This window comes from Molothrus aeneus, chromosome 11, assembly GCF_037042795.1.
Source record: "Molothrus aeneus isolate 106 chromosome 11, BPBGC_Maene_1.0, whole genome shotgun sequence".
Lineage (NCBI taxonomy): Eukaryota > Metazoa > Chordata > Aves > Passeriformes > Icteridae > Molothrus > Molothrus aeneus.
Genome location: NC_089656.1, coordinates 20,646,798 through 20,667,245, shown reverse-complemented (window position 1 = coordinate 20,667,245; position 20,448 = coordinate 20,646,798).

Sequence of the window (20,448 nt, the reverse complement as noted above, 5' to 3'; positions counted from 1 at the left end):
CAAATCATATTCAGGCAGCTGAAAGCACCACGAGCTTCTCCTGTTGGCTTCCATGAGCCTGGTCCCATCTCAGCACCAGAGGGATGAAAATGAAAACCTCTGCTTATGCAGATGGTGACCCACATTTAATTTCTATGACTGCCTTTCCACCCATCCATTGATTTCTCTGCACTTGAGATTAACACCAGCTTGGAAAGCTCTCCCAGGATAACCTTCAGTGCCCTTTCCAAAAGGGCCCCTGTGAGTGAGGGTGAGAGCTCAGCCCCTCTCTGGGATCTCATCTTTGTAACTCGCTGGGTTCACTTGGCACTGCAGCACAGCTCAGCCAGAGGAGGATTTGCACCAGCACAAGTTTACCTGCACTTTATTAACATTAAACCCTTTCTCTCCACTGTCACTTCTCCCAGCTCCTCATGGTTTACCCCATGGCTACCCTAACACAATATTCTCACACAGATGTGGTGAACACCAAATAATGAAGCGCACAAGCCAATGTTATGGCATGCACAGAAGGCAGCAGAATTAGAGCTGGGAGTGTCACTCCAGCCCTGTATCGCACCATGGGTGACACGGGGTGCCACCAGCACATAAAGCATGGGAGATTCAAGAGAAGAACAGATAGGCATATGCAAAAAGGCAGAATCAACAACAATTTTTTTAATTATATTTTCCTGACAGCTCCTCACATTTATTTTCTTTGTTTCACCACTGAAGAAATCCCTGTTCAGGGATGATGGACTAAAACATCATGAAAAACTCAAGCTGGTAGGACTGAGCTGTTCAAGAAAAAGGAAATTATTAGAGGTTGTGTTTATTCAGAAACAAAAGTGCCTTGTTAATTCACTGGACTCAAGGTAATGTGATTATTTGATCCAATACTTTGCATAATACAGGCCACTGGAATTTTCTGTATTACTTCCAGTTTAAAGCTCAATAGTTACACTTGAACTACAGATTTAGAAAATCATCTGCTCTTGATGCTAAGATATCCACCATAACAGCCATTAAGTTGTTCCAGTGATTAATCACCTTCCCTGATTAACATGTACATTATTCTAGTCAAATTTTTGTCTACCTTTAATTCAATTCACTAAATCTCTGTATTTTTTTCTTCTACTCTTAAGAGCTCTCTATTTGCTAATTCTTTTTGCCCATGTAGGCTCTTATTGACCAAGTTCAACCACCTCTTTAATGCCTTTCTGATAACAAACAAGTTATTTGAGATGGGTTTTTTTTATCTGTCACCATAAGAATAATTTTTCACTTATTTAATTCCCCTTGTGCATCCACTTTGAAAATCCACTTTGTGGATTTTCAGTGCATCTGTTTCAGTGCCTTTTCCAAGTGTCAGGCCAAGAAATGGACAACAGCACATGAAGGCACCAGAGGAGCTGCAGGGACTCCCAAGATTAACTAAAGGGAAATTATCAGCACACAAAAACTTTTCAGCAATTATTTTTAATTTTTCAAAAGAGCCATGTACTTTTAAAGTGCATTTCAAGAAAAGGCAGTGTCGTTTGTTTTATATAAACAGACAACTTTGAAATGCATTCTCTTTAAAAATTATACCACTTCTTCACATCTTAATTAATGCCAAAACTTGATTTTCTTTCTTAGCAGTGTATTAGAAAACTGCTATTAATGTAATTTAATTTTTGTAAGGAGCAGCATTTGTTTTCTATTTAAAAAAATAGGTGGTTCTGAAATGTTGGTCTGTCAACATCACTTAGAACATTCCCATTCCATGCCTCTAAGTAATAAATTAAATCAGAGTTTTAATTGTGCCCATGCTTTGTGGTTCCTGGCAGTACAAAAAGATCTTCAGTGAATTCACGTCCCAAAAAGTCCTACTGAGTGATTAATTACTGGTCTGGAAGGTATAAATATGCTTTTCAGGGAAGTCAGTATGGACTGCTGGAAGCTTTGGTCTTATATATGGCTGTAGGTGTCTCTCACCCAGCAGACATCACCCTAATTCAAACAAGATCCCAGTTCCAGTATTTACTGGCAGTACAAACCCCTTTCCCGTCCCCTTGCCCTGTTTCATTAACACAAGATCCATAGATCTGAAAGCGAGGAACACGAGGTGTGTTTATTCCCACCTTCGATTTCCCCGAGCTTTCCTCTGCCTCCAGCACGGTGTCCTCAGTCCTGCGTGTTCAGGACAGCGAGGCTCCCCCAGATCATTGCTCTGACCAGCCTGGCAGTAAAGCCCAGCCCAGCTGAAGGTCCCAGCCCTTGGATCACTCTCCTGCCCACGACTCAGGGCTGGCACAGCCGGGGCCTTTGCTCTCTCCTCAAACTCTCTAAGTGCTCCAAGTCAATTCTTGGGGCAGCCCATGGAGTTTGCAGTCTGCTCCCAGAGTGTCATACAACAAACACACAAGGAGAGGAGCTTTATTTTCCTTCCCACCAGAGCACCATCAATATTCAAACCAAAACCATCCCACCTGCACATCTGGAGCAAGTCAGTGCCACCTCAGGGCTCCAGCTGGAGCTTCCATCACCCATGGGGAACATCTCCCAGCAGGGTGAGGAGCAGCAGGCAGGAGATCAGTCAGCAAAGGGAAAACTGATCAAAACCAGCAGAGATTTGAAAGGACCTGGAACCACTAATGTGACACTGAACTTCTCACAGTCGGGCCACCACCACAAGCCAAAGCAGCCTAAGTGGAGATTACTGCCTAATGGCCTGGCAGAGGCAACTGAGGGATCACAGCCCAGCTCCTTGCTGTAAGGAACGCCATTTATGTCACTGCAAGCAAGAACATGACAAACAAAGACAAACAAAGACTGACTCCATCCTTCCTCTTTGAAAAGGTCTGTCCATAGTCAAGGAACAGAGTGAAATGTGAGAGAGAAATGTGTTCCTGTTTGGGGGATAGAAGACAAGAGCTTTGCAATCCTCTGAGCGCCAAAATTCACTGAAATCACCAGGGCCATTGTGATTGCTCATTAACAATACACATCTTCCAGCTGACATTTTCCATTTGGACCTTGTGAAAACCACAAATCAAACATACATAAGAAGGTAGCTAACTTCAACAGAGGAAAGGTCTTTAAAAAACAAGAAAGAAAATAAACCTTTGATAAAATAATTGCTTCTACTGTTATTTTTTTGCTATTGCTTCAAAAACAATTTCTCTTTCTTTCTTGTTCATCTGTCTGGTGTCCTGCTGGTGTGCAGATGAAAGGTCCAGTCTCTTTAAAATTTCATGCAGGGCTCTTCAGAACATCTCAGTTTTAAATGCCCATGGCAAAGACAACAAAATGTACCAGTAAATGGGAAGCAGATGAAACCCCTGTTTGTACACTCGGTGAAGGTAGCGTGTGCGACAGGGGCTGTTTCACACCCACGCACACTGGCAAGAACCAGCCACAAAATCACTAAACCACATCACTACATCCACCAGCACTGACCACAGCTCAGCATCCCAAAAACTACTCAGCAAACCCAGGTGGGTACAATTCCATCACCTGGTAAGGAAAGGTTTTTCTCTTTCTGCCCTTCCAGTACCTGGTAGAGACTATTTACAGGAATGACAGGACAGGGGAGAATGACTTCACTCTGCCAGAGGGCAGGGTTAGATGGGAGATTGGGAAGGAATTCCTGGCTGTGAGGGAGGTGAGGCCCTGGCACAGGTGCCCAGAGCAGCTGTGGCTGCCCCTGGATCCCTGGAGGTGTCCAAGGCCAGGCTGGACAGGGCTGGGAGCAGCCTGGGACAGTGGAAGGTGTCCCTGCTGGTGGGACTGGATGAGCTTTAAGGTCCCTTCCAACCCAAACCATTCTGGGATTCTGTGGTATAAATGCCATTTCCTTCAAATGATTTTGCCACTCATTCAGAGCGTGTTCTGACCAAATTCAAGGCAACAGATTCTCACAACGTTCTCGTCACTTCAAGTTCCTGCGGCTCGTGAGCCAGCATGGTAACCACCACAATTTAAGGCTGCAGCGCTCAAGTCTGACAGGTTTGTGTGGGTTTGTAGCACCTTTTTCCATCTAATAAGTCTAAAGTATTTTGCCAGAGCAGTCACTGAATTTCTAACCGGAAGCCACAGCATCTGTTTCCTATATCTCTGCTGTTGCTGCTCTCATTTACAGTGTTCACAGCTCTGAGCACTCATGAGGAGACATTTCTCAGCTCACTGTGGAGTTGAAGCAGACGATTCACATCTGTGGTGCTGAAGCAGCTTGGGAGAGACCAGTGGACTCCCTGCCTGAAAGTGGGAATATGTATAATCAAAAAAAAAAAAAAGGACCCAAATAAAACACAAAAAACCCATCAGAGGAACCAGATTGCAAATGCTGAGACACATGAGGAAGAGCAGAAATTTATTGACTATTTTTTAGAGAACTGTTCCAACATCTCATGGCAATCTCGATTCCCCTTAGAAATAGGGTAATTTTAGGTGCATAAACTCGTTATGAGTGGAGTTACGTTTTGTACACTAACAATGAAAAAAACAAAAACTGTATCAAAGTAGGTGAGATGGAAGGTTTGGACTCTCAGCATCCTGTCACAGAAAATGTTACCCTGCAGGAATCACTTGGTTAATCAAAGCACTCCGGTAGTGACCTGCACATTGAGAACAAAAGCCACCCTCTCCCAGGTGGGCCCAGGTGTGTGATGGGGACGGCTCAAGGTGAGGATGGTTCAACCACAACCCATCTCTGCTGCGGTCTGGAGGTTCAGTTTGGAGAGCACTGTGCATCACCCACAAGGAAACTTCCAGCATCTCAAGGAGCTGCTATCAGCAGGCTCATCCTGGATACCCTTGTGCCAAGGCAGCTCCAAGGAGACAAATCAAAATCATCAGATGTTCAGCCCTGTGGATGAAGGGTGGAAGCACAGAGGACACAGAGTGAGTCACGGCTACTCGTGTGCAGCAGTGAGTCATGGCTCAGTGAATGGGCTGCTGTGGCCACATCCCTTTGTCACACCCTGCTGATGAGACCAGCCCCCGAACTGCATCAGCCACGGCAGGGGAAATGATAAACCTCCCTCAGTCCAGCCTGAGCTCCTGCCTCCAGAACAGCACCGCCCCAAGGGATTGGGCAGCCACGTGCTGTGGGGGATGAACAGGGATGTGAAGCACAAACCACTTTCTGTATTACCAAGTAACAATGGAGGTGAAAAAGCCTGGAGAGCCCCAACTGGGAATGAGCCCACTGTGACTGCTCCACAGGATTTAATACACACAGGTCCTGCAGAACCATTCTCAGGAGTCTCTGCCCCAGCTGGGGTGACACACTTCACTTTGGGCTTTTAAGGCTGAAAATAACACAGGTGATTTGACACGATGATCAGACTGGTGCAATATTCCCACCCAAATGGCATCTGTATGACCACAATGGAAGATGTAAGTAAAAGGAAATCTCTGTTACTCATCCCAGAATTTAATCAAATCAGGAGGATAAACCATGTTTTCTTTGACAATCATGTCTATGGTACAAGACCTGCTGTCACACCAGAACAACCTTAATACAAAATGAAGAACTCAGGGCTATTTTCTGTAAGTAGAGAAGTAGCTTGGGGTTATCCTTTTAGCTCATTCATGCATTATGGACTTAATAGCTCAGTCTTGGTTTTTCATATGTTACTACTAATTAGACAGGGTGTAGCCAGAGGCAGAAAGCAATCAGAAGAAGCAGCAAATATCCAGAGTCAACGTGTCCCCCTCCACAGGGCCCTGCTCACTCCCAGCCGGACCATCAGTGCCTCTGACTGCCCAAGGGACACCTCTGGGCATGAAATCAGTACAAAACCTCTGCTACGTGGACAGTCTTGGGCCAGGCCCCATTGGTTGCAAAGCTGCTGTTCTCTCTGTCTGTAAGGGAGCCATGCCAACAGCTGTGCCTCCAAAGTCCCACACCTGCAGTTCTGAGCTGCACATCCCAACCAAAAAAAGGCTTCTCTCTCCCCACTCCAGCACAGCAGCATCCCGAGGGATGCACGGAGAGAGGTGTGAGCCCCAGCAGCCACCTGGTCTTGTTATTAAGGGTGGACCCAGGTTTGCAGCCCATCATTCCCCAGGGCAGAGAGGGACCATCCCTAGCCTCAGGACATCACAGGTGCTGCTGGTACCAGAAGGGACCATGATAAAATTAATCTGTATTAAAATACCACAAGCTCCATCCCATGACGTTGAGCTGTTCCATGGTTCCCAGTCAGACTGTGACACCAAGGAGCCAACAAAGTCTTCAGCTTCACGGGCAAAAAAGCTACAGCACTAATTCTGATGGACCCTGAACTACCTGCACGTTACCTACAGCCCTCTGCCAGGCCCTGATGGTGCTCTGCTGAGGGCAGCTTCCAGCAACACTCAAAGGAGCAGCACGTGCAATGCCCCCCCGGCTGCCCCCCACCCTGCTCTGGGGACACCCTGTGCCAGGCCCTGTGCCAGTCCCTGTGCCCATCCCTGTGCCCATCCCTGTGCCAGGTCCTGTGCCAATCCCTGTGCCAGGCCCTGTGCTAGTGCCTGTGCCCATCCCTGTGCCCATCCCTGTGCCCAATCCCTGTGTCCAATCCCTGTGCCAGTGCCTGTGCCAGTCCCTGTGCCCATCCCTGTGCCAGTCCCCGTGCCCATCCCTGTGCCAGTCCCTGTGCCAGTGCCTGTGCCAGTTCCCGTGCCCATCCCTGTGCCAGTCCCTGTGCCAGTGCCTGTGCCAGTCCCTGTGCCCATCCCTGTGCCCATCCCTGTGCCAGGTCCTGTGCCAATCCCTGTGCCAGGCCCTGTGCTAGTGCCTGTGCCCATCCCTGTGCCCATCCCTGTGCCAATCCCTGGGCCCAATCCCTGTGCCAGGCCCTGTGCCAGTTCCTGTGCCAATCCCTGTGCCAATCCCTGTGCCCATCCCTGTGCCAGGCCCTGTGCCAATCCCTGTGCCCATCCCTGTGCCCATCCCTGTGCCCAATCCCTGTGCCAGGCCCTGTGCCCAATCCCTGTGCCAGTCCCTGTGCCAATCCCTGTGCCCATCCCTGTGCCCATCCCTGTGCCCAATCCCTGTGCCAATCCCTGTGCCCATCCCTGTGCCAGGTCCTGTGTCCATCCCTGTGCCAGTCCCTGTGCCCATCCCTGTGCCAGGTCCTGTGTCCATCCCTGCGCCAGTCCCTGTGCCCAATCCCTGTGCCAGTCCCTGTGCCCATCCCTGTGCCCATCCCTGTGCCCATCCCTGTGCCCAATCCCTGTGCCAATCCCTGTGCCCATCCCTGTGCCAGTCCCTGTGCCCAATCCCATGGACAGCTGAGCCCCAGCTCAGGGCTGGCAGGAGGGCAGCAAACCAGCCCACCTGGGCACAACCACCCAACCCAGCAGCATCCTCATTAGAATCCTCATTAGCTGCTCTGTGTAATTAGCTCCAGGTAGTTGAAAGCACATTTTTGCTTGGCCTTTCTACATCTGTGTTTTCCCCAAAGACTTAACTACCTGGTTTAATGCTCAAACACTAAAACTCAGCTCTCCTTCCATAAAGTATTTTAATCTAAAAATAATTTGAACCATGTTTATTTTTAAGAACTTTTACCCTCCCAAAAATAATGTTTAAAAGAAAGCAACTTTAACCACGAATACAGAGTAAATAATTGCTGTTGCTTTCCTTACAAATAAATCACTTTTACTCTGATTTTTTTATAAAAAAGATCAAAAGTAACATTAATCATGCTGGCCAGGGAGCAAAAGGACATTCCCAGACATTAACTGCCTTCCAAATATGAAAAACATATTAAATATCTCTCTAAAACAAGATGTTTTCCTCATGTTTCCTTTGAGGGAAAGCTGCTGGGCACATTCCTGCTGTGCTGGGCTGGGGGGCACCTGCAGCGTGCCACCCCTCGGCACACCTGCCCCACAGGCCTGGCATCAGCAGGCTCTGGCCCTGGGATGAAGGCGCTCAGGTGGCATCAGGCCACCTCGCCCTTGCCAGGAATTCTGCACTGACAGTTGTCCTGACTGCGCCAATTGATTTTTTCCCAAACTTTTGCAAGAAAGCACACACATGGCAACTCCCACTCATCTGGCTGCCACCACGGCACACGTGGATCAAACACCACAGATTGTGCATTTACTTAATCATGAACCGTGATTTCTGTTGCACTGGATGGGAGGCACAAGGGGGAGAAACCCGCCTGGGCAGTGTAGGGAATACACTTAGAGTCAGTCCCAAAAGAGACCCAGGAAAGCTGTTTTTCCCTCAGCCTGGCTGGCCCAGAGTCCCAGCACACCCTCAGAACCCCCGAGTCAGCAGGAAGGTGCTGGCTGAGCCCACAGTGCCAGCAGCAGCCCTTAGCCCCGAGCGGGGCTTTGTCACCAAGGCAAAGAAGGGGGTGACACCCAGTGCTGGGCACTGCCCATTAAGAGCACTCCTTCTACAGAGGGGTGTTATCCTTCCCCTCCCCGCCTCCAGAGCCTGTTTAATGCTTTAAAGACACATTAAGGAAACAGGGATTCTTTCTGCCCTTAACAGGAGCTGGGGAATGGAGTCAGGCTGGGACACACCAGGTGCTGGCCACAGGGCCTGCCCACGGGAGATGCCCCTGGCTGCCAGGCTGGCACAGCCGCTGCCAGTGCCATTCCATACCGCAGTGCCCAGTTCCTGGAACAGCCCCTGCCCCGATCCTTGGAGCAGACACTGTTGGACCACTCCTGCCGGGCACCTGCTGCCACACCTCACCTCCCGTTCCTGCCCCCAAAAACAGAGCCCTGCCCAAAAGGAGAGGGAGGAGCTTGGTGTCCCAGCAATAAAGGCTTCTCAGCACCATCAGTAACTCCTCTTGCCCTTCATTTCCCTGCTCCCCTCCACAGCAGGAGGGACACACGGACAGGGAGGCTGTGGAGCAGCAGCCAAATCTCTTGTTGGATTTGCTCTCTGTATGTCTTTGTTACTGAAGTCTCCCTAATTACTTTGAAAGTCTGTGGGTTCTGGTCGCAGGAGTGAGGGGTTTCTGTCAAAGCAATTTTCCAGAAGAAGCTGTTTCTCTGGAATAAGCTTCTCATCTGTTAACCCACCAGTGCCGCAGTTGCCTGGCCCAAAACAAAGGAATGAGGTTTTCCTCCCAGATACCCTAAGGAAGAATTTTATTAGCAGCATATATGTATGAATAGAATAACAGAAATAAGAGTTTATTTGTGAAAGAACTGACATGAAACCAATACCCAAGTCCTCTGAGGACAGAGTAGATGCCTTGAGCAAGAAGCTTTTTAAAAACTACCAAAAAGCACACAGGTCCCTCACTTTTTCCATCAAGTTTCTTCTCTGTGCCTTACTAGTATCCTTTTCTTTTAAAGCAATAGTATTTGAACTCGTACCAACTCCTGAAAAGTAGGATTTTACATGTTTATCATCTCTCATAAGAAGAAATTCCCACATATCCAAGTGGCAAGGAGCACACAACACAAAACTTGGCACAAAGTTCATAACTGCAAACCTTTCAAATGCTTCACGTGAAAGAGCTGACACCGCAGAAGCGGCGCCGAGGGTGAGCCCCCAGGATGTGTGAGTGGAAGCTGTTCAGGACTGACAGCAGCGTCCCAGGTGTGCTGGAGCAGGGCTGCCTGTCCCGACTCACCTGCTGTCCCCGGGTGGCACCGAGGCCGCTGCAGCTCTGCCGCGCCGGCGCTGGCAGCCAGGCTCCCTCTGCACCCTCCTGTCCCAGCCGCTCCTGTGGCACCTGCGGACTCTGGGAGGTGTTTGGGATCACGGCGGGACAACCTGACAGCGCCTGTCCTTGGCTGGATGAGAGCACAGCCTGAGGGTCCGGCCCAGTGCCCGGGCTGCTGGAATGCGTGCCCTCGGCTGAATTGCAGCACCAAAAAAGGAGCCTACAGAAATTATTGTTTTCTGATTCACTCCTAGACTAACACTCAAAGATATACAATCTCAAGTTATTTTCTAAACTCTAGGAGTAGAAAAAACAAATATTTAATAAATTGATTAAACTTCTGTTGGGCAAAAGTACTTCAGAGCATACCCTGCGCTGTGGGTGTGTCTGTGCCACCCCCTACACTGCCAACAGACCTTGCGCAGAATTGCTACAGAAAAAAAAATTTACAAAATACATGAGGCTTCTCCTCAACCTGTTTTCCTTTCCTAGGAAGGAGACAGTTATCCCTGCTCCAGGAGGACGGAGATAAGCACACACAGAATGCCCACAGGCTACAGTTTTTCATTTTCCTCTTGGCCAATCTACAACTAAGCTGCCAAAATAAACAAACTTCGCCTTCCAGTCAGGCTCAAAATGAACCAAACTGAATTTTTATATCATAAAAGGAAGCAAAAAAAATAAGCAGGAACAGTTAAAATGCTTAAAATATCAACACTTTTTTCCAGAAGAGAAAATAAATTTCTGAAGGCAAGCTATTAAGCACTGATTTCAGACACTAATTACACAGCCCCCAACACATCCAACGCAGTATCTCAGTCACAGCTGCCTTCCTAGAGTCAATGAAGTGAGAAAGTTTGGCCTAATGACATCAGGGACCAAACCCAGACTTTTTAGGTCAGAAGAGGACCAAGCACATATTTTGACAGCTACCTCATCTAAATTTGTTCTTTGCAGAGCAACAGATTCGCTAAGTGACAAGGTTTTTGAGTGACATTTTTGTGGCCCAGTGAGAGCTCCAAAAAGAACTTGGAGAGAAATCCAAAGTCTCCTCATTGGCTTAGAGCAGCGGGGATGCCCCAGAGCCACCTGAGCAGCCAAGAGCCAGCTCAAAGGGCTGGATTCATATTTTCTGGAGACACTGAAATTTTTCTGGAGGATCCAGAATACTTTCAATTTTAGACCTAATATGAACTTTAAATTATTAAATGTTTCATTGCGTACTGAAGACCTGAAGGATGAACTTTTCTAAAATGCTGCAAGCACAATCAGCAGTATGAGGAGACTGCCCACAGGCGTGCCATGCTGCCACCAGGGCATTTCCCAGGGCTCTGACCCAGCTCTGCCCCTGGCAGCCCAGGAACCACCAGGAGAGCTCAGCCCAGCCTGTGCAGGCTCCCCACGCTGCAGCTCACGTGTCCTGTGTGGGCAGCTCCAGAGGCTTCCCTGAGCCGCTGTGTCCTGCACTGCCTCCTGCAAGAGATTTCTCCGGCCACCCTGCATTAGGAACTCGTTTTAATTCCCTCCTGCGAATGACTGGCCCTTCAGAGCAGGGAGGGCCATTCCCCAGCAGGATCCACACCTGTGGACGGGGACTGCTCCGGTGGGTTTGGCCATGGGATAGGGGAGAGCACTGCAGGTTGCTGCGGCACCTCCCCACCTTACCTTGGAGCAGCCCAGCCCTGTTTCAACTTAGCAACACCTAAGGCACCAGGGAAGTTGTACACAGGCAGGAAATTCTCTGGCAGCAGATTATTCTGTAGGATATTGAGGAAAGGAACGGAGGAGCAGCAAAGATCTCAGAGAACCCTTCAGAGGCTTCCTCCTCCCCGCTCCTGTGCTGAGTGTCCCCAGGCTTCACTGACCTGCCAGGCTGAGGCACAGGCACACCAATCCACCACAAGGCTCCCCAAAACAGTGCAAAAATACCTGTTTTAAAGAAAAGTCCATTTTGTGAGCCACATGGACAAAAGTACAAACCCCAAGTACCTGCTGTGTCAAGCAAAATACATAAAGCACAATCAGAAAAAAAAAACACTGAAAAAATGTGAATGCCACACAACGCAGTCTGGAAGAGTAACTTTAAATTACTGATGGGCTGCTTGTCATTTTTGTATGTATTCTTACCCTTCTTCCACTCACCACTTTTTTTTAAAACCTATTCCCCTTATACAGTGTCTTTGATACTTTCAGAGCATGATACAACATTAATAACAGAGGTAGACAAATACCCAGACCAAAACAGAGCATGTCATCTATCACACTTGGTTCCTCACAAGGTACAACTTTACCTGGAATTTGTGTGGCCAGCAAGACTGAATTATCAAATTAATTCAGATTTTGCAATTTTTTCCTTGTTATTGTAATAGGAAAAAAAAAAAAAAAAAGAGGAATTATTTCCACAACAAATATCTAATGACAACTGCAGATCCAGACCAACAGCGTGGCAGAAGGTTGGAGAGCACCAGCCTGAGGCAGCAGCCCCACGCATGCAGCAGTGGAACCATGGCAGGAGTCGCCTCCCTTCTTTTTGAAACCAGGGTGGAACAAGCCAGGTGCACAGGAGGGGGAAGCTGTGCCAGGAGGGACCGCGGCCACAGCCGGTGGCTCCTCAAACAGGGGTGTCGAAAGCTTGGAGTCACACAGTCGGGATTATTTCTATTTAATCCCATGGGCATTCCAACTGACCCCTGCTCCTGACATTGCCATAATTAGAAGCATTTGACATTACACTTTAACAACATTCTTCTTAGCTGGCATTTTTGCGAGCAATTAATAACCTTGACTAAAAATAAAATTTATGTATATATACGCTGCGCTATGAAACCCACAATATTTTAAGACAGTGTTTCATCTGAATGCTTTCTTGAGGTCATGTGGAGCATCCATCTCTTTATATGGATAACTAGAAGCAAAGAGGAATCTGTCGTGATAACATGCAAATAAGTACGGTGCATTCATATGAGACCAAACACTAGAGTAATAAAAAGGAAGGAAAACTACACAGCAGGACAGATATTTCCAGCATTAATGTAGCATTTTCACCTGCTGTGCAGACACAAATTCTGTGTACATGAATTAACACTTGCTCTTATTTGTTTTCTCACCTTCTTTATAGACTAGAAGCCCTATGTGCATCTTTGCTTTGAACTAATATTAAGAAGCATCCATGGCTGCAAAGATTATTTCCATTTATTCATGTGAAAAATGGGGCTGTTGTGTACACTTCCTGAGGGGAAAAAATTAAAGAGTTATGCCAAAAACTAAGACAAAAAGTCTGTTAGACTCTCATCATTTATCACCAAGATACCTTTAAGAAAATTACTCTTACATCCAAGCAATGGTCGCTCTACTGCCAATAACAAGGGCTAAATCAATTTAATCACAGAGCTTCCGTAGTTGCTTGTTGAGCAAAGCTCAGCAGGAGCTCCTGGGCTTCATGGAGGCAGAGACTGTCCTCTGATTTCTTATCTTAATGTTTTACATTAACATTCTTTCAATATTAACAGGAGCCTGAAAACAGCCCTGTATGTGCAACTGGATCGTGTGCTTTTTTCCATGTAGATAAGATTTCTAAAATAATTAATACTTTCATGGAGCCAGCTATGTTTTAGTGTCAGAGACATGCAAGGAGATGGCTCTGAGGAAAAAAAAGTCATCACCTAAACAGGTAATTTTTACTGAATTGCTGAGGGGCTCCGGCAGACGGAATTCCCTTGGCTGTGCTGTATGTTTGCTATCAGAACATATACACCTCGCTCAGCTTGGCTCATAAAATCCGAGTGTGTTAAATCTCTGGTGATAGAACAGTCCTGATTGCCTTTGTTCTGCTAATTAGTAGGGAAAAAACCCTTGGAACAAGTTCTTCCCAGTGAGTGCATTAGGGCACACACAGTGCAGTAATAGCACCACAAGAAACTTGGGTAACAGAGAATTCTGGCTTCCTGCTTTCTTAAGCCTGACACAAAGCTGGAATAATTAGGGTGATAAAGTCGAAGCAGCCCGAGTAAATTCAGCTAAATCCGGTATCACCACAGTTGGGACACTTATTTGCATGTTTAAATTACTCAAGTGACTAATTTTATAATTTCCTTTTCAATTGCTGAATGCCTTACGTCTCAAACGAGTCCCCTGGGAGGCAGAGGCACAGCGCACGGTGTGTTAAACTCACAAACTTGTTATACTGCACCAGATTAGCATAATATTGCATACGTTATTCCTTATTTAATAAAAATTTAATTGTGCATATAATTTGATAATTCAATACCAATAATTTGTTATACAAATCTAGAATGCACTCATTTGGTTTCTTCCTTGGAAAAAAGTTACCTGTGAGTTCTCTGTGATTAAACATTCTCACTAGAACTCCCAATTTTGCCATATTTTACCTGCAGGCTTCCTAAACAGGACACAGCTCACAGCCAGGGAAATCGAAGCCTTTTACTGGCACTCAAATGTCCTTAAATCCACCCCCCTGGGCTTTGTTTGTGTGGAGGATGCAGAGCACCGAGGCTGCAGCTCTTCGCTAAGGATGCTCTGAGGATCCTCCTCGGGCACATCCCTCACACAAAGCCAGGGAATGACCAGGAGTGACCAGAACCAGCAGCGTTCTGGGCCAGTTCCCCACACAGCCTGATGCCATGCGGGGGTTTCGATCTGCAAACAGCCACTGAAAGCATCTTGAAAAGCGTTTGGAAAATCCCGAGTCGTTACATCATTCCCAATGACGAACCCTGGCAGCCCAGCCTTCCCACCGGTTTGTTGACTTGAAATTCGGTTTTCCATGTCCTGGAGGGAAACGGTGATCTTGGGAACCTCCTAATGAAAGTAAAACTCACTCAACAGGATCACAGGAATGACAAATTCGTTCTCTTCTGTAGAAATTAGCAGAAAATATCTGTCTCAGGTGCTCTACTAACATGTTATTCCTTCCGCATTTTCCAGCTCGGCGCTCTGGAGCTCATGCAAAGCTGCTGACACCAAGGGGAGGGCAGGCAGCAGCTCCCCACGCCTGGGCAGCCCTGGGGATTGAACACCCATCCAGCCACCCTCTCCCCTGGGTGCCAGCATCGAGTCCCAGCACTGCATTTTGATTGAGAGCAATCACTCCCTAATAGAGGAATGCCAGAGAATGCATTCCTCCATTGAAAAAAATGCCCCAATAAACAGCCACCTTCACACAGGTGTTAAACCCATTAATCCCCACAGCTGAGAGAAGAAAGGCTTCTTTCTCTCACATGAAAACAAACTTTTGGAGAAGGCATTTTTGTCAGAGCTGCATTAACGTCCTCCCACAAAGGTCAGTGCAGCTCAGCCCAGAGCCTGCTGAGAAACCCTTCACATCTGCCAAGCCTGTTTGCAATCTCCGTGTAACACACAGGTCACCTTCCTAAGCTGCTCTACCTTCTCTACTTTTAAATTATTAGTATCATTTATTTAAATTTCCAACTTGCTGTGGAGTATTAGCATATTGAAATTAACTTTGCTGGCTGTAATCACTTTAACTTAGTAAAACAACTTACTAAGGCAAATTTGATAAAATTATAGTACCTCCTTGTGGTGTTACCTTCGTGCCCCAATGTAACACCTTTTAAAAATTTTTTAATCAAGCTCAGTGGAGAACTAATTAGCCTTTTCTAGAATGGAGCAGGAGCAAAGGGAAGTACAGGAACTATCACTGGAATCCAAGAGTGAATGAGCTTGAACACCACTCTTCCATGAGCCAAGGGAGTAATATTTACTAAAACTGACTCATTTTTACATCAACAAATGCAGCTTATGACACTTTCATATGAAAACATCACTTGGGCAATTGTCTCCCTGATGTAAAATGAGTAAAGGATTATTTCCATTAAAAAACCACCAAACTCAACAGCCAGAACACAATCAGCCCAATCAGCTTACCAGTTAAAAAGCAATTTGGGAGTTCACCAGTGATTATACCCCAAGGAAACACCCCCCAAACTGTACACACAAACCTCAGGGGTGCCTCCTTATAGATCCTGAGTATCCTGTACCACAGCACCGCTGCTTCCAGCTCTATAAAAGCTCATGTGGGACAGCTTCAGTAGCCAGGAGTCCAGAACCTGAAAATATGGGAATGTGGGAGCATCCAAGAGCCTGCTCAGTGGAATTCCACAGGCAGGGAACCTTGCCGGGACAGCCTGGACACAATTCACACAGTTCACAGCTATTTTAAACCCTTCACCCACCAAGCACACCTATCACCTTCCAGCACAACACTAAAAAGATCCTGTCTCCATTTCATGACAAATGGAGCTCTGCAGACACAACCTTCCCAATATTTGGCTGCAGTCTAAGAATGGAAAAGAGAGAAAGCCTGGCAGAAATTCACCTAAGGAGATTTTATTCAGGAAGAGAGGACCTCCTGCTTCACACACACACACACAAACCATTCGGAATTTTACAGCCAAATCCTATGGAGCTGCATGTACAGAGCGTGTTCCTTCTCCCTTCCAGCAGCCCTGATAAAGGAGCCTGGCTCTGGGCTGGATGTGTTTCCTTCTGCTTCAGGACTCAACTCTGCCTTTCCTTTGCTCACTGCCGTTCTGAAATTCTGTGGAAAGCTATTGTTGTTAAACAGCAGTAAGTGTTACTCTCCCAGCAGCATACACTAACAATAATTCAGCCCTGTGTCAGGGGAGGCTGTGAGTTCCTAGCTGAATTTATTTGAAAAATAAAGTTTGTTCTTTTTCTCCAAGATCTTTCCTTAAGCCAGCATGGAACTCTTGTAAAAGAAAAGTGCCTCTAAGTACCAACTACCCAAGGAACAGCCTTTTTATTTTATTTTTTTATTCCTTGCTCACCATGACAACATAATAAATGAGCCCTGAGAGACTTGCAGTGCTTAACTATTTAAAATTGTGTATTTTATCTTTCACTGTAGGCTTCCAGACATAACATCCATGATCTATTTTCAAACCCTCTTCAGTGTCTCTGAGTGAAATGCGCCAATTTTCACCTGCAACAGGCAATGATCAGAAGGACACCTTGAGCGGGGACTCTGGTAACACTTTACAGAACTACTCTTACAGTATTTTTGTGATCTATTAATAATTACTCGCTCCTGTAAAAGAAAGGCAACAAGGCAATAGTTTCACCATCTGCTTTTTCCATTTTTGTTTGGAATTCTACTGGATGGCTCTGTATTCTTTCATACATGACTAATAGGAAAGATACAGGACTAATAGGAAACACAACTGCAACTTCACTTAGGGTTGGTTTCAGTTAACAGATGGGCTTTAAACTATCCAACATAAAAGCATTCATTTCAGAAAAACTGACCCCAAAACTGCTTCATAAAATGAAGTATTTCCATTTTTTTTTCCCCTCAAAGCTTTAGGATCTTTCATGACACTACAGTATAAGAGGCCCCTGGGTTAAAAAAAAAATTAGCACACACACACACAATTTCTGACCTTAAATATCAGAGACTAAAGGTTTTGCAATAAAAGTATCAGCAGTAACATACACGGCTCTACAAAAAGCCTTCAAGACCACAGCTTTCCTTGCTAAATTTCAAGTGCCAACATAAAATTACAGGAAAGAGATCTCCAAAATCCCTTTTTTCAGTCCAGTGAAGCTCCAGTTTCCCACCAGCCACAGAGCAGCTGTGGTGGGGCTTGGTGCTGTTGCAGCAGCACTTCCCTGTGGACGGATGAGTGACTCCTGTGAGGCAGCCATGGATGGACACGGATGGACACGGATGGACACACGGACTGGGGGCAGCAGCGCCAGTCCTGCTTCCAAAGCCCTGGATGTAGAGCCTGGCACATGGGAAACTGCTGGTCCCACACACACCTGACTGTTGAAGAGCATTTACCCAGGATTAGCAAACAGGTTTGTCAGGACCCGTGCCCGAGGCCAGGCTGGAAGGGCTTGGAGCCACCTGGTGTCCCTGCCCAGTGTGGTGCCAGCTCCAATCCCAGCCCGGAGCTTTCAACTCCGGAGCTTTCCCAGCTCCAATCCCAACCTGGAGCTTTCAACTCCGGAGCTTTCCCAGCTCCAATCCCAACCCGGAGCTTTCACCTCCGGAGCTTTCCCAGCTCCAATCCCAACCCGGAGCTTTCAACTCCGGAGCTTTCCCAGCTCCAATCCCAGCCTGGAGCTTTCAACTCCGGAGCTTTCCCAGCTCCAATCCCAGCCTGGAGCTTTCAACTCTGGAGCTTTCCCAGCTCCAATCCCAGCCTGGAGCTTTCAACTCTGGAGCTTTCCCAGCTCCAATCCCAACCCGGAGCTTTCACCTCCGGAGCTTTCCCAGCTCCAATCCCAACCCGGAGCTTTCAACTCCGGAGCTTTCCCAGCTCCAATCCCAACCCGGAGCTTTCAACTCCGGAGCTTTCCCAGCTCCAATCCCAGCCTGGAGCTTTCAACTCCGGAGCTTTCCCAGCTCCAATCCCAGCCTGGAGCTTTCAACTCTGGAGCTTTCCCAGCTCCAATCCCAGCCTGGAGCTTTCAACTCTGGAGCTTTCCCAGCTCCAATCCCAGCCTGGAGCTTTCAACTCCGGAGCTTTCCCAGCTCCAATCCCAGCCTGGAGCTTTCAACTCTGGAGCTTTCCCAGCTCCAATCCCAACCTGGAGCTTTCAACTCCGGAGCTTTCCCAGCTCCAATCCCAGCCTGGAGCTTTCAACTCCGGAGCTTTCCCAGCTCCAATCTCAACCCGGAGTTTTCAACTCCGGAGCTTTCCCAGCTCCAATCTCAACCCGGAGCTTTCAACTCCGGAGCTTTCCCAGCTCCAATCCCAATCTGCCTCAACTCCGGAGCTTCCCCAGCCTCCTTTTCCTCAGGCTCTGGCTCCAGCCCAACCCACAGCACAGCACTGGCAGAAGCTTCACGCAGGTTTACACTCACAATTAAAAATGCTCAAATTTGTACTTTATAGTATTTTTTGCAACTTGGTTCTCCTGCTTTCTGCCCCAAAGGTGCCGGTGCAGCCCTCCCAGATGCTGGCAGTGTCGGGGCTCCCCAGACCTTCCGTGCAGAGCCCGCAGGTGGCGGCATTTTCCATTTTTGTGTGGAAAAACCAGAATTCCCTTTTTGACGCTCCCTGCACGGGCAGCTTCTGAGCCCGTCGGGCACTGGCAGAGATTCTCCCCATCGGGGCTGGGCAGTGCCCACACAAGCAGCAGCATTTCCCTCGGGACCAGAAGCCCAACTTTTCTCTCCGCTGCTGTTGAGGAGCAGCATCCCAGGAGTCACCAAAGCGCAGGTTTAGAAGCGCAGGAAGCAAGTGAAGCTTTCCAAAGCTCACTGCACCCCATGAGCAGCGCTCTTCATTTTGAATACTTTTATTACTTCCTAACCAGAATTCTCTGGGCTTTGCAGAGAGGTATAGAACCACTCAAAATAAATAATAAAAATAAAAGAACACACCAAACAAAACTCCCCCCAAACCCTGTAGTTTAAAAAAGGCTGTTAAAATTTCATACAAGAATTAACAATGGGGAAAAGTTAGCAAATAGGACAAAGTAGAAAGTAAGTTCCTGTGTTTCCAGCAGTGGCTTTGCCAGATGCATCATCACATCTGCATGTGAGCAACTTTTCATTATTTATAAATGCATAACAGGAACACGGCCAAAGCTACAAACCAAGGAGTCCAACACACATTTAAAAAAAAAAAAAAAAAAAACCAACCAGGGAATGTGTCTTGGTTATGGAACAAAAGAATTCATTTTATCACTTGGCTTTAGCGCTGGAGAAAATGGCTCCTGGTGCGCTGAACCCCGTGATGAATGTGCCCCCTCCAGATCTTTATTGCCCCTGTAAATCACTGCACTGACAGCACTTAATAAGAAAGCTTTGGAGTGGGTTTGAAGTTTTGCTTTGTACAAATAAAATCTCATATTAAAGAATTTGCTAGTCCTCAAGGTGTGGAAAAATAAGTATGACTAGAACCTGTTGTGCTTGCTTTTTTTAACTGTTTGTTTCCACTATTATTTTTTTTAAATAATTTTGTAGCAAAGTTAGACCATTTATTTCCTGGTCTGTATTAAAATACAGGACCAGGAAAACGGTCTGTATTAAAATAAAAATTAGAGTCAGGACTTAGTTATTAAAACCCCGTATTTCTGATGTTTCTATATCCTGTGATGTCTGGACAGGGCAACAAAATCAGAGGCATAGAATATAAAACATTAAATATCATCCATGGTGTGATATGACATGTTGACAATTCTCCTGTTTTTTAACTAAAGAAAGTGAGGGTTTGATGTCCACAGTTATCGGTCAAAATTCCACTCTTTGAGAGAGGGCAGGATTATCTGAGTCACCTGCTACCCCCCAGGTGGCAACAAAAGGGTTTAAATCCCTTGGCAGCAACTGCAACAACATTCACAGATGTGGTCAGTAACGACTTCTACATATATATATTATATATATATATATATATAATTGTATATATTTATACACACACAGCTTTGGTCAAGCACCTTATAGGGATACAGAGAAATAAATTACTACAACACAAATATTTAAAGTTCACATCAGAAAGTGGATAGACTGGTTTATAATTAGGGATTTAATTGTTTGTTTTAGAAAGGACATTCTAGAACAGATATTTGAGGGGGGGAAATGGCTGTTTGGAGGTGTTGAGAAGCAAAATGCAGCTTGGCTCAGGCCATCATGCACTGATAGACAGTGTCAGCACATCAATGAATTACACTTTAACCAAAATAAATCACAATTCATGTGGTGGTGGCTTTCTGTTCTGCTCCCATGTCTTGTGTTATCCTTGCTCAGTTCCAGGCTGCATCATTCCCTCTAAACCAGTTTATGGCATACCCTGGCTGAGGAAATCTTAACAGGAAACTACAGTTATTTGGACAAAGCTAA